The following is a 13,885-nucleotide window of genomic DNA, read 5'->3' as shown; positions in this document are numbered from 1 at the left end:
CCCAAGCCCTTGAGGAGTGATGGGAAATGGAGAGCAATCCTGCATTTGGGGAGCAAAAAAAAAAAAACAACCCTCTTTGTGGAGGATCATTGCTTTTGTTCAAAATGGCTGTGTTTCTGCCAGGGCTGGGCAGTAATTCGGGGGCAAAATGTCTGCGCCGTCTGCAGAGGCGTTCACTTGCCCTGGCAGCCACAGCTTCACACCCTCCATGTTCCCCCGAGTTCCCCTTTTGCTGCCACCGGGTTTTTCACTTGGTTGGGGCTTTTTTTTTTTTTTTTTTTTTTACCATTTGCTGGCCAACACTGAAATGTCAGGCCTGGGGCCAGTTCCCTTCGCTGATCCCCTTCCAGCCATGTGGAGGCGGAGGGGAGGGGAGGGAAGGGGCCAGCTTTGACGGGTGGGGGACATCTCGTCTCATCTGGGAGGTGAGCAGCATCTCCCCGTGCCTGAGCATCGCTCCGTGTCTCTGGAAAGCGCGTGTCCCCGGGCATCCCGTTGTTTTCCAGCCCTGGCAGAGCCCGAGTGACAAATCATGGCTGTTTCCCAGCAAAGCAACGAATTGTGTGAACGGCCACACAGATGGGAAGCGGCACCCGTGGGCGTCCTCGGCCGCCACAGCTCCGAGGACGGGGATGCTCCGGGTGAGCATGGATGTTTCCCGGCTGCTGGTTCCCTGTGTCCACTCTGGGCTCGGGCAGGCGCCACTGCTCCATGGCTTCGCTTGGAAGCTGACACGATCTGGGCTCCGTGCCCCCTTTTAAAGCAAGCCCTGACCTAGATTTCCCTGCCCGCTGCAAAGCTGGCTGGGCTCTGCTCTCCCTGTCGCTCCTCCCTGTGGCTGGAGAGGGCCCAGCAGAGCCGTCCTGGCTCCCGCTCATTAAGCCAGTGGCTATTGGCCCCATCGGGAGTGAGCCTGCCCTGGCTGATAGAGCCCTATCGCATTTTGCCCGGCCAAGCACGATTCCCACGTGCGAGGCGCTAACGGAGCATCCCCCGTGCAGGAGGGGCGGCTGGTGGGGCTATCTCTGCCCTGCAGACAGGCACCCAGACACGGCAGTGATGGCCCACAGCCAGCCTTTGGCCCTGCCTGCTCCCCCCATGGCAGTGCCCCCCATCCCCGCAGAGCCCCTCGCATGGCACGTCCCACCCCTCGGCCCCGGCAGGGCACCAGTGCCTGGCTGATGCGGGGGGCAACTGCAGCGGGGAGGGAGCACGGCTGGACGGCCTCCAGTGGGGTGTGGGCACAGCACGACCATGCTGCCTGTCTGTCCATCCGTCATTTTGTCCATCCATCTGCCCATCCATCCTTCTGTTCATGTGTCCGTGTGTCCATCCATCCATCCGTCCCTGTGTTGATCTGCCCATCCATTTGTCCGTCCACCCACCCACCCATGGCTCCCTGGCAGCGCCAGACCTCGCTTGCGGTTACGGTCCCAACCCTTCCTTGGAGCCAGTGGCTGCACAAGATGGCGCTTACCTGGGCACTGGTGCCAAGACACACACTTAAGAACAAAAAGTAGCATTAAAAAATGGTGCGCGTACCAGCCCCCCTCACCTCCTGTGGTCTTGCGACACAAAGGTGGCAGTAGGGAGCTGGGAGCATCGGAGGGTCCCCTGCAAGTGTCGGTCCCCAAGCACCACCCTGGGGGCTGCCTGAGCTCCCCTTGTGCACCCCAAAAAACCCCTTTTATGCTTCAGGTGAGACGGATCCTCTTTCCCCATCACTGGGCAGGAGCGGGGGGCGCAGGGCGGTGTTGACGTTCCTCTTTCCCCGTCCGCCACCATCCCCTGCGTGTTGCAGGGCATCGCCCGCCCGCCACCGGTGCTGCCTTCCGCTTTTCTCCAGACCCAAAATAGCCCCCAGACCACGGTGGGGGGATGCTGGGGGCGACACTTCCTCTTTCTGAGCCGCTGCCGCCACTGGGGAAGGGACGGGGACTCTTGAGCAGGACTGAGCTGCGGGGAGGTGGGTGCAGCTGCTGGGGTGGGAGGAGAGATGTCAGGTGTGGGGCCCATGGGCCAGATCCGGAGCACTTTCTGCAGGATGCTCAGCTCATTGCCTGGACCAACCCAACACGCCCCATGGTACCATCTCCCCGCTGGTGCGGATGGCTTGGTGCAGACACACGGACCGCGTGGCTCCGTCCCGTGGAGCGGCGCAGGGTTGGTGGGGGTGCTGGCATTCCCTGGGGGTCTCCATGCCCACCTCTGTGACCCGAGCAGAAAGCCCCACATGCCCACGGGCTGCCGGAGGGGTTCCCGCCTGGGTCCTGCTCTTTCCTGGAAGGTGTCGGTGACTCCCTGGCCAGAAGCTGGGCTTCCCCACCTGCAGCTGGAGCCCCCCACTGCTCCCCCCTAAAATGCTCTCAGGGGACCAATCCCTTTCAGAGCCCATCATTGCACCCCTCTGCCTGGAAATGAGTCCCTTAATTTCTGCTTCATTACCCTGGCTCGTTTGACTGCTCTCAGCTCTGAAGCAGCTCCTGGGGCTGCCTGAGCACCCCGTGCCAGCCGCCAGCACTGCCTCCCCGGCTGTGGGGTTTCTCTCCGGTGCCCACCCTGTCACCTCTTGAACCAGCTTACACCTTGTGTTTCCACCCTCGTCACTGGGAATTCCCCTGGCAGTGTTTGGGGTGAAGTTGCTCATCCCCTCAGTCGCAGCAGAGCCCGGGGAGCCACCAGCACCGTGGGGCAGGAGGGATTGTCCTGCTCCAGCCCCACAGCAGCACCCTGCTGCCCACGAGCCCCATCCCTGTGGCCAAACCCCCCCAGGGGAATGCAGGGGGACGTGGGGGGAAATCTGGTCCCGGGGCTTCCCATGCACTCACAGAATGACACGCAGACCTGGGACTGTGCACTTTCATGGGGACACGTGAACTCATGGGGACAGGGGACATGTGCAGCCGAAGGACCAAATGGGTGACGGAGCCACGTCATGTTCCCAGGACCTTGAGCTCCACAGCCCAGCTAGGGCACAAGGGATGCTTCCCGGGGGACACAGGGTGCAAGAGCCACGCTGCTGCCACTGTGGCTGTGACTGGCTCTGGGCATCAACGTGGGATGTCCTTGCTGGCACCCGGCACACTTGGGAGCTGGGGGAAGGATCCGACTCTCCAGCCCTCCCTCATGCTCCTGTCCGGAAACAGGCTGGGCAAAAATCCTCCTCCTCCCCGCTTCTGCCTGATTTTCCCCTGCCCTGCCCAGGGCTGCTCGAGGACCTGCTTCCCACCCTGCTAACCTCACCCTGGGATCCATCCAGCACCATCTGCTGCTTGGAAAAACCCTGCTCCCTAAGCTGCTCTAATCCCCAAATCCTATCTGCAGTCGGCGTGAGCCACCGGCGATGAGCATCTCCCCCGGCTCCCACAGCCCACGCTCGCTGCAGCTCTCCTGGCTTTTCTCTGCCCATGGTGCCGGGGCTGGTTGGGTGCTGGACAGGATCTGGCCAGTCCAGCCCCTGCACTGTGGGAAAATGCAAAATGCTTGGAGAGAACAAGGGAAAAAAAGCAATAAATAATGCCCGACGCTTCCTCCTCCCTGCCCTCCTCTCTGCCCCAGGGAGCGGGGCGAGCTCCGCAGCCAGGGCAGAAGGCTGGAGCGCAGGATGTGACCCAGGATCGGGAGGCAGCAGAGGGGTGAGACCCCCCCAGGCTGGGAGCTGGGGGGCAGCTGGCAGGAGAAGAAAGGGAGTGAGGGGCCGGGGAGAGGTGGGAGAGGAGATGGGAGCCATGAGCCGGCGGCAAAAGAGCCAACCGGGGGAGCAGACAGACCCGGTGGCTCAGGAAGCCGGGGCCGGAGGAGCGGGGGGCCCGGGGGGGTCTCCCCCCGCTCTCTCCACCGAGGAAGCACAGGGGAGAGCTTCCCAGAGGATGCGGGGCGCGGGGGGAGAGGAAGCGCCAGAGACAGCTGCACAACATCTGGCAGCGGCGCGGCCCCCTGGGACCCCGAGGCGGCTGAGCACGGGGGGGGGCTGAGCCAGCACGGCGCTTCCGGCCGCCCCTCCACTGCCAGATGTGCACCCCGCTCCCCCGTGGGCTGCGACCCCCCCAGCCCCCTGCACCCCCACCCTTCCTCCCCACCGGCTCCTCTCCTCCGGGACGCTCCCAACACCTGCTTCCAGTTCAGTCCCAATTCGCCAGCGCTCCCAGGACCCTGCGGTCCCCACAACGCCCAGGGGACACGCGGCCCCACCACCTCTGGTGTCCCCATCCTTCGATGGCCTTCCCGGCTCCCGCAGGGCGGGCTGGGGAGGGACCGTCACTCACGTCCCCAAATGGGGCGCGTTCCCCTCCGTGGCACCGCGGTGTGGTTAACGGCCAAAGGTTTTGGCCGTTGACCGGTGCCGGACCAGACACCCAGCAGCCCCGGCCCCACGCAGAGACTCGGCTGAGCGGGGCAGGGGGTGCAGGACCACCCCATCCCGGCCACCACTTCCCACCCAATTCCTCCAGCCCCAAATCCTCCTGGATGCAGACCGCCCTGGGCAGGGAGCTGCCCATCGCCCAGCCCCGGCAAATAGCTGGGTAAGGTTGAAAAGCAAGACAGGATTAGCCGCGGGCAGGGAAAATAGCCTCTCTCCTCAAAAATAGCTTCCTGGGATTAAAAATAGCCAGAGGTCCCAAAGCCATTGCTGCGGGGGGATGCAGGCACCAGCTGGGCCGGGCCAACCGCTCCTGCACTGTGGGACAATTAGGGGCATTATGGGGAGCTTAGGGCTCCTCGGAGCCATCTGGCTGCGGGCAGAGCCCCTCAGCACCCTCCCTGCTGCGGGATCTGGTCCCTGCTGTGGGATCAGGCCCGCTCCGGGTGATGCCGGGGAGCCCCATGATGGGGATGGTCCCCAAACCCTGGTTATCCCCCTTCCCGGGGAGAGTCCCCAGGGATGCTCTGGGCTGTCCAAGGACACAGCGCAGGGTTTTCCCCATGGGCAGGATCAGGCCTGGCCGGGTCAGACACAGGTGAAGCCCAGCCTGGAGCTTTGTGGGTGTCCCACAGCACGGGGGCTGCCCCGGTCCCGGCGCTGGAAACCCCCAGCCTGGGGTGATTCTCGGGCACGGCCGGGTCTCCCCTATCCTGGCCAGCCCGGGGGGTTTCTGCCCTGCGTTGCACCCTGCAAACTCCCATCCCTCTCCCAGGAGCTCAGGGCAGCGCTGCTTGACCCCAACAGCTTGGGCTGAGCTGGACCAAAATGATTCCCCCTTCCCCCTGCTTGGGCAGGAGACCCCCGGGCAGCCCCTGGCCAGGAGTCGCATGGAGCTTCGACCCTGAGGCATCTGCCAGCCACTCCGGGGATGCCCATGGGACCTGGGGGACACTGGCAGGACACGTCCCCCTTCCTCCCGGTGCAGAGCACCAACGCATCGAACGGCCCTTCCCACCAGCTGCCCCAGCCGCACCGCGCCGCTCCTCCTTGCGCCACAGGAAAGCGACATCAAAGGTGGCCGGAGGCACCCGGGCTGGGAACGTGGAGCTAGGGCTGAGCCCCGGGTGCTGGAGGCGATGGCCAAAACATGGTGTGTGCTGAGCTGAAGCCGCCGGTGCCAGCAGGGAGGCAGCCGCTGGCATCACCGCCACATTGGGGACTGGGGGCAAAGGTGGTCTCGGTGATGAGGGGCGAGGACCAAAAGTCACCGGTGAGCTCTTTGTCCCTGGCACAGGCAGCCCTGGGAGGGGGAGCAGGAGCTGGGTTTGACATTTTCACCTCCACCTCCTGTTTTCTGCTCTCCTCCCACCCGGCGCTTGGAAACAGCTCCTCTTTCTCTGCCTGCTTTTCTTCCCGCATTTCCGCTGGCCGTGGGCTTTGCGTAATGTCTCCCAGCAGGAGAAAGAGAGCAGGGACCTCCTCCTGCTCAGACAGGAGGGCTGGGAGGCATGGAGGCAGGCGGGGGTCTTGCAGGAGAAAAGATTTTAGCAGGAGCCTTGCAAAGAATAAATCCCCAGCTCCTGGAGTCATGGGAAAAGTAAAAGTCGCCCGGCTCACATTACTACAGCCAGAAAGATGCTCATGGGGTGAGAGTGGGGACAGTTGGCAGGGGATGACAGCGTCCCAGTCTCGAGTGGGGACAGCTGCCCTAGGGGACGGGCAAGGTGGGGGGGCCTCTCCATGTTCCATCCGCTCCCCAGCCCCCCTCTGCCCCCGCCGGGCATTAGCCAGCTCATCCCGCTCGCAGCCTCTCTAAGGCACTTAAAGGGGTTAAAAACAGCAACTGTCCCAGCGCTGACCCCAGGGGACCCTCCAACACTGTCCCCAGCTCCCTCGGGGCACTGCCCGTGGGGTGGGTACCACTTCCCCCCCCACGCATGGGTTCCCCCCCCCCCCATTCCAGGAGGGTCATGGTCGTTATCTCATCATCACCCCATCCCCTCCCAAATGGGGTGGTGGGGGCAGATGTGGTGTGACCCACTCACGTCGCCTCCCGCCTGCCTGCCTGCACGAGGGAGGTGATGGGTGACACTAATAAAGGGTGCTGGGCTGGGGGGCTGTGATGGGGGCACCCAATGCCACATTTTGGAGGGGATGAGCTTCTGCTGCAAAGGGCCATGGCAGAGGGGAAGGGGATCCCCCAGCACCCAGCCGGTGCCCCCCTCCCAGCACCCTCCTCTCTTCCTTCCCCAAAATCCTGCCCAAAGTCAGGGAGATGAAAGTGGGGCTCACGCTGCCCTGCCTGCCCTGCCTGCCCTGCCTGCCCTGCCTGCCCACATCCTTCCCCGCACATTCCTCTCCCTCCTTCATCTCTCCGGGGGTGCCCGTCCGCACTCAGTGCCGTGGCAGCCCAGGCTGGAGGAGACCTTGGCGTTTTCCCCTCTGTTAAAAATAGCATGAGCTTTATTTTCTGGCAGCATGGAAAGCCCCCGGGGCGGACGAGAGGAAGCAGCCGGGCTCGGGCAGGCCGGGGCGGTGGGGGGAGAGCGCAAAGGGCAGGAAATAACCCCCGGCAGCAGCGGCCCTGGCGAGGGGAAAATGCTCAGATGCAAACAGTGTGCGGTTAATGTGGAAACTCCCAGGGCAGCAGCGACAGCCGGCCCTGCGCATCCTGCGCTCCAGCCAAGCTGCCTCCTCCTGCTCCCCATGGCAGGGCTCTGGACCACCCCCCCCAGCACCCTGACCCTTCTGCACAAGCGCCTGGGTTTGTCCTGACCCCAGCCCCACGTCCCCACACCCTCCCTGGCACCCGTCCCCCCACCTTCGCTATACAGAGGGGAGGTGGGATGCTGCGGGAGACCCCGGGCTGCTGGCAGCTGGCAGGGAGGGGAGAGCAGGGAAGGGCTCTGCCTGAGAGAGCATTTCGCATCCCGTCACCCCCTGCCCCATCTCCCTCAGGTCCAGCCCAAATTGCTCCGAGGGCTGGGCAGTTGGTTTCGGTCCCTGTCCCCCCACCATGACCGAGCACGGCCATTCCCGGAGCAGAGCTGGCAGCTGCCCGCACATGAACCACCCAGAGCTCTGTGCTGCCCACCTCCTCCTGGTATTTCTCTCCTGGGGGGCTCACCCATGGGCTCCCATCCGCCCTCCGAGGATGTCTGCAGTGCCTCTGCCCACACCCACCTCCCGCTGTGCCTCTGCCAAAAGTGAGGGGGGGCTGGGGATGACCCCGCTCCTGGCCAGTGTTTCCCACGCTGCTGGGCAGATATTCCTGCCCTTTCCCTGCCTGCACACCCACCCCCCCGGGACCACAGGACCCCCTGGTTCCCCCTGGTTCCCGTCAGTCCCCGCCTCCCTTGGGATGCTGTCTCTGTGCCGCTGCCCCCCGCAACCTCCCTCTGCTTCCTGGGGGCCAGTTCCTATTTCCTGGGGACATGTTGGTTCTTTTCCCCCTTCCCCAGCCCATTCGTTATCAGCATCACTATTATTTCCTCCCTGTCCACCCACCTGCTTATTTTAGCTGCTTCTTCCTTCCTCTCAGCTGCTTTTGGAGCAGAGTCCGGCTCCGCTCTCCCTCTGGCAGCCCCCACCCCGGCCACAGCAGCCCCCTGCCCACCCTCATCCCCCGGCCCCTCCATCCCCAGCGTCCCCTTGACACCCCGACTGTGGCCAGGCGAGCGAGGCCGGGTGCAGGCAGGCGTGGGGTGCCAGGCCATGCTGCCCACGGGCACGGTTCCCTGCCTGCCCGCCGGCCGGGCACGGAGCCTCTATTTAAGGCAGGATTCTGCTGTCGCTCCTTGGCTAATTGAAGCCTGTGGCTGCCCTTTCAGGCTCCTTGGCTTGCTGGTCGGTCCCTCTCCTCCCTGCCTGCGCTGCTTGCTCAGATTGCCTGGCCTCTGCCTGAACCCTGCCTGCAGGCTCTGGCTGCCCGCACCCCTGCCTGCCTCCCCCAGCCTGCATTGGCTTCTGGAGCGCTCCACCGTGCAACCCGGTTTACAATGAAGCATCTTCTGGCGGGGAAAATGGCTGGGTCACATCCCCCTGCCCTGCCTGCACCCTGCCTGCATCCTCACACCCTGCCCGCATCCCCACATCCATCCTGGGCAGGCACCGAGGGCTTCTTCCCCGGCTGACCTTCAGCGTTTAAATCACATTTTCAATGCGAGGTTGTGATGCTCCAGCACAGGAGGCTTTGAGGAGAGGGTTGGCAGATACCGTCATACAGCGCTGACCCTGCCAGGGACCCACCAACCCCCCAGGACCCCCCCAATCCCTTTCCCCTGGCTCTCCCCACATCTCCCCCACCCTGGGCCGAGCTCCCAGTAGCCGCTGTCCCCATTCCCAGCGTGTTTCGGAGCACGGGGGCTGCTGGGGAGGGCTCCCAGCGTGGCGCTGCCAGCAGAGCCAGGAGATGTCGGCAGCTCGTTATTTATTTAAAGCAGCATCTTTGCGGGATGCGCCTGTCCTGCAGGGAGGGATCCGGCTGCTGGGGAGAGCCGCTGGCCGCCCTCGCAGGGGCTTTTCTCCCCCTCCGGGGCTGGCGATGCCTCCCTGCCCGGGGCGAGGACACAGCCCCCTTTGCAGCCCCTTCTCCCCCTGCCCAGCACCCGCCATCGAGCGGGACGGGGGGCCGCGCTTCCCGACACCCCTGCTGTCACCCCGACCTGGCAAGCAGCGTTTGGCCTCGCCGCTGCCTTGGCTCGGTCCCTCGGTGGTGACAGGGACGTGTGGCTCGGGCGCCGTTTCCAAGGTAACCCCAGATGAGCGCAGCCTCCGCATCCCTCCGTGCCCCTGCATCCCTCCGTGCCCCCACACGGCGAGGAGCCTCCCGGGGCCTCACTGCTGCGGGGCTTGGTGGGGGCAGCGGCGGCTGGAGCCGGGGACAAGGACAGGGACAGGGACAGGGACGGGGACAGGGAGCTTACCGACCGCAGGGAGGAGGGATGGGGGAGAGGTGCAGGACGTCCCTCCCCATTCCCAGCACAGCTGTCCCTTGGGCACGGGTGTGTGTGACCCATCCCAGAGACGGGACCTCGGGGACCAGGTCAGGGTGTTCCCGTCCTCCCTCCTGGAGCACCTCCCAGGGAGAAAACCACAAATAGAGCTGCGGTTCCCCACCCAACTGTGGGCACGAGGCCAGGGCCACGGGTGGGAGCGCGCCCCAAGTCCCAGGGGGGACACCCTGGCTGAAGTCTGTCCCCGAGCATCCCTTGCCCAGGTGGGATGGGCTGAGCGGGCTGTGCTGGGAGTGCCAGGGGTCCCGGGGGCTCCCAGCCTGGGGAGGTGGGGGACAGGGCGAGAGACCTGTGGGTGCTGCCCATGCCGCGCTGCTGGGACGTGCTGTGGAGGAGACCTGCGAGCCTGCCCAAGCTGCCCAACGCCGCAGACACAGCAGGTTGTAATAAACACCCAGGGGGGCACCCCGGCACCTTCCCCCTGTCCCACGCCATGCTCTGTGCCAGGCACGGCAGCGCTGAGCAATGCAGCATGGATGGAGGTCTGCAGCCCCCCGCCCACCTCCCCACCTTTCCCCCTCTCTACTCACAACCCCCTGCCCACCCCATCCCTGGGCGTGCAGTCAATCCAGGTTGAACATCCCAAATTTTCCATTCGCTCTGGCTTGCGTTAAACCAATCTTCCAGGGTGGGCAGCTGGGGCTGGAGCAGACCGGGATGCTCCTGCGGGACTGGCGCAGGGGGGCTCGGCAGGGGCGGGATGCTCCTAAAGGGAAGCGGAGCCGTGGAGGAGATGATGCCGGACTCTCCTCTGCTGCGTTGGGAGATCCGGGGGGGCCGTGGGGAGCGCGGGAGCCTGGATCCTCAACCCTGGCCTGCTGGCTGCCGCAAGGAGGGGAAGCGGCTCCGCTGCCAGGATGCTGCCAGCCTGCCCTGGGCACCATTTCCATCAGAGCCTTCCCTTCTCCATCTGCTCTTGCCGGCTCCTCGGGGCCCTCCCGCGCACAGGGCCACCGACAGCAGCTATTTCTTATTACAATACGTTCCGGTCCATCGCCCCCAAGATCTGCATCCTTGGGACCTGTGTGACTAGGAATTCGATTCCTCGCCGTTAATGAGTTTATGCCAGTAAAGGGCTTTGAAGATGTAAAGCTCCATATAGGAGCCGAGCATCATTTTTGTTATTGATTTCACTGCCCAGCTCCTGAGACACTGCCAGAGGACACGTACCTCCGGGTAAAACCTCTCGAGTCCTTGGGAAGGCAGCGGGGAAGGATGTAACCCCGGCTTGGAGCAGAGAAGAAGAAATCCCCTCTGTGTAGACACACGTCTCCGCAATGCTTCCAGGTGTGTACCCTTTGAACAGCAACACTCCTACGCACAGCTTGCAGGACAGCAAACATCTCCTTGTGATGAAGAAGCTGTTATATGGCAAAACTCCACATCAGGGGCCAGGGGAAGTGATCTGAGTCCTGCCCGGCTACTAACAAATGAAAATGTCATTGCTGGAAATAACGAACGGCTAATTACACTGTCCACCATGAAGTGAAGATGAGATAAAATTGCTCCAGGTTTATTATACTTGGCAAAAATACTTATTATACTTCCCCCTTTCAGTAAATAACTTCCATATTCTAACAGGGCTCCTTTTATTAATAGTTAATTTATTCTTAGCTTTTTTTTTTAAGACTTCAGATGCCGTGTGCCGCACGCTGGGCATCCGTAGGAGATGATGCCAAATGGGGATATTCCACCTGCACGGTGAAATTGAGATGGAGCCGGACCCAAAGGGAGCTGGGGGGAGTGAGGCTGCGAAGAGACGAGGTGGAAACTCCCCCCGTCCCCAGCCTGTGCCGAGCTCTGCCCTGGCCATCCCACCCTGCCTGAACGGGCGATGCCGGGACTGAGAACACAAATGTTGTACCGTGTGGCTCCCCCCTTCCCTGCCAGGGGCTGAGACCTGTCTGGCCCTGACAGCCCTTTATTTTACAGGGCACTTTGCTGATTGTCTTGCAAGGAAATTTGGCACCTGCAAAGTGGAGGGGGTTGATGGGGCTGGAGACAAACGCTCCGCACAGCCCCAGGCCCAGCAGAGCCGCAGGCAGCAGCAGTGCCCAGCCCTGGATGTGCCACAATGGAGAGGTTTTGGGGATGGAGACGGCCGAGCTCTGGAGGGGATGGAGAGGGACCGCGGCTGGGCTTTGGCATCCTCATCCTACCGCGGGCGAACGGCTGCAGGGAGGGGTCTTCAGGGAGGTGTCAGGACCAAGGTCACGTCCACGGTTGCCTGGGTTGGACGGGATGCCCGAGGGGCTCTGCCTGTCCCGGGAACACCATGCACACGGCAGGATGAGTCCAGGTGCGGATCTGGGCTGTGGGAGAGCGTGTGTCAAAGCAGACCCCCCCAGTGCCCGCCTGATGGCATCCCACCACCCTGCTCCAGCCTCAGCCACCCCGGCAAGCCGAGCCTTGGGGGGGCTGGTGCTGCCCGGGACCCTGAGCCATGACGGACCTGGAGCGGCGGAGGTTGGGGCCAGGGTGGGGCCGTGGTCTGGAAGCGGGCCCTCGCAGGAAGGGCGACCGGAGCCTTTTGTCGGCCTCGGCTGGCGGCAGCTGCGTGAAGGTCCTTGACAGGCTCCGCACGGCCCCGTCCCCACGCCCCCTCCCCAGGGACCGGCCGAGCTGGGAGCTGCCCTTGTTTCAGAGCAAGCAAACGTGGAGCGGGTGCGCAGCCTCTCCTGGCTACTGGTCCCCACCGGAGCGGGACGGCGGCGTGGGACCCCCTGCCTGCACCCGCCATCCCTGCCCCAGGCTGAGGAACTGGGGGAGGGCAGAGCCGGGAGCCGCAGAGATGCTGCACGGACCCCCGGGGCTTCGGGAGCCCCGGGGAGGATTTCCTGCACTGGCAAACGGCACCACTGCCCCTTGGCCCGGACCTCTCTTGGCCATGGGATTTTCGGGAAACGCCTGCCCAGTTCCCCGCTCCTAGGGCCACCCGCGGTCATTTCCCGCAGTGGGAGCTGCCGTGGGTGCGAGTCTCACGTCTCCCTCCCAGCACTTGGCCGGGGAAACGCTGCGCCGGGAGAAATCACCAGGAACCACAAAGCTGAAGGCTGCGGGAGAATAAACCCCAGCTGATTATCGTCAAGGGAAGGAAGTGGGGAGGGAGATGCTGTGCCGGGGCTGGAGGGTGGGGAGAGGAACCGTGCTGCTCCCAGCTCCCCCACTGACTCACCAGCAGCCCTGGAAAAGCCACCTCACTCTGTAATGACCAAACACAGACATCGATAACACGCTTTTGCCCATCGCACGGATTGACCGGAGCGATTGCTGCGCTTGTGCCGAGCCTCGGATCTCTTCCGGTTAAATCCGGGATGGTGCGGGAGCAGGGAGGTGCTGCACGCGTGGTGTGAAGCCCGTCCTCACCTGCCTGAGAAGCATCATGTGTTTTATTACTGTTTTCTACCTTATTGATGCTCTTGGGTGGAGGAGACAAAGCAGCTGCTGCCGCCTCGAACAGCAGCTGGGGCCTTCGCAGCTCCGGCTAAAGGGAGCCATCCACCCGGCCGTACCCCGACCTGAGCGGCGCTGGTGCAAGTCTAATGCATTTCCACTCCGCTTTACTCTGCAATTTCCCCCGTGGGTCTGAGAGCAGGAGGAGACCGGCGGAGGCAGGGGGTCAGGATGAGGCTCCCAGACGCTGAGCTGCCTGCAGCAGGGCTCCACGCGGAGCCACGGTGCGAGCGGGGAGGGGATGGGTGCCGCTCGGCTGCCGCTTCCTCTCTGGTTACCCCTGCCTGTTCCTGCGGCGCGGTGCCAGCAATGCCTGCCTTTGTGCCAAAAGCACCCAAAGGTGCTGTCCCGCAAAACACCCCGCCTGTCGCCCCGCTCCCGGGATGCAAACCTGCCATTCCTCCAAATAAACCAGGGGAGTACGCTCGTATTTCCCCCGGCAGGATCTGACCCTCGGCTCAGCATCCCTCCCCACCGGGCACCGCCACGGGGATGCTTCGGTGGCCCCGGGGCTGCCGAGTGGGACGGGCAGAGATGCCATCGCAGCGGTGAGCGTGGTGAGGCCGTGCCTACGATCTGGCATCAGGAAACGGCTAAAAAATGCAGGTTAAAAAACAAACAAAAAACCAAGCAGAGCCCCACTTTTGGTTCCTGTTTTGGGGTCTCCAGCCTCGCTGCCAGCCAGTGGCCCAGGGGTTCGGTTTGGCGCAAGACATAAATGTCACCTCGGCGCTGGGGGGACGGCTCCTGGCATGCCCGTTCTCGGAAGGAGGGAGTGGGGGCTGCCCGCTCGGTGTTTGGGGGATTTTCAGTGGAGTTCCCGTGGGTCCTTTCTCACGGGTCGCTCCCGCTGCGGGCAGAGCCGGCAGCTGCAGGCAGCGGAGGCAGGCTGCCCACGGCAGGAGCATGGGTGCTCATGAGGGGTGCTTGGGTACGTCAAGGCTGAGTTTTGGGGGCGGCAGGGAGGGAGCCCGGCTGGTTCCCATGGGGCGAGCATCCTCCCGGGTGTGTGGAGGGGGCCGGGCACCGACCCATTTATCAAGGTCACGGCCGT

The sequence above is a fragment of the Balearica regulorum genome, chromosome 16 (genome assembly GCF_011004875.1).
Source record: "Balearica regulorum gibbericeps isolate bBalReg1 chromosome 16, bBalReg1.pri, whole genome shotgun sequence".
Lineage (NCBI taxonomy): Eukaryota > Metazoa > Chordata > Aves > Gruiformes > Gruidae > Balearica > Balearica regulorum.
The sequence above is the reverse complement of the archived record's forward strand: the minus strand, read 5'-3'. Positions refer to the sequence as shown.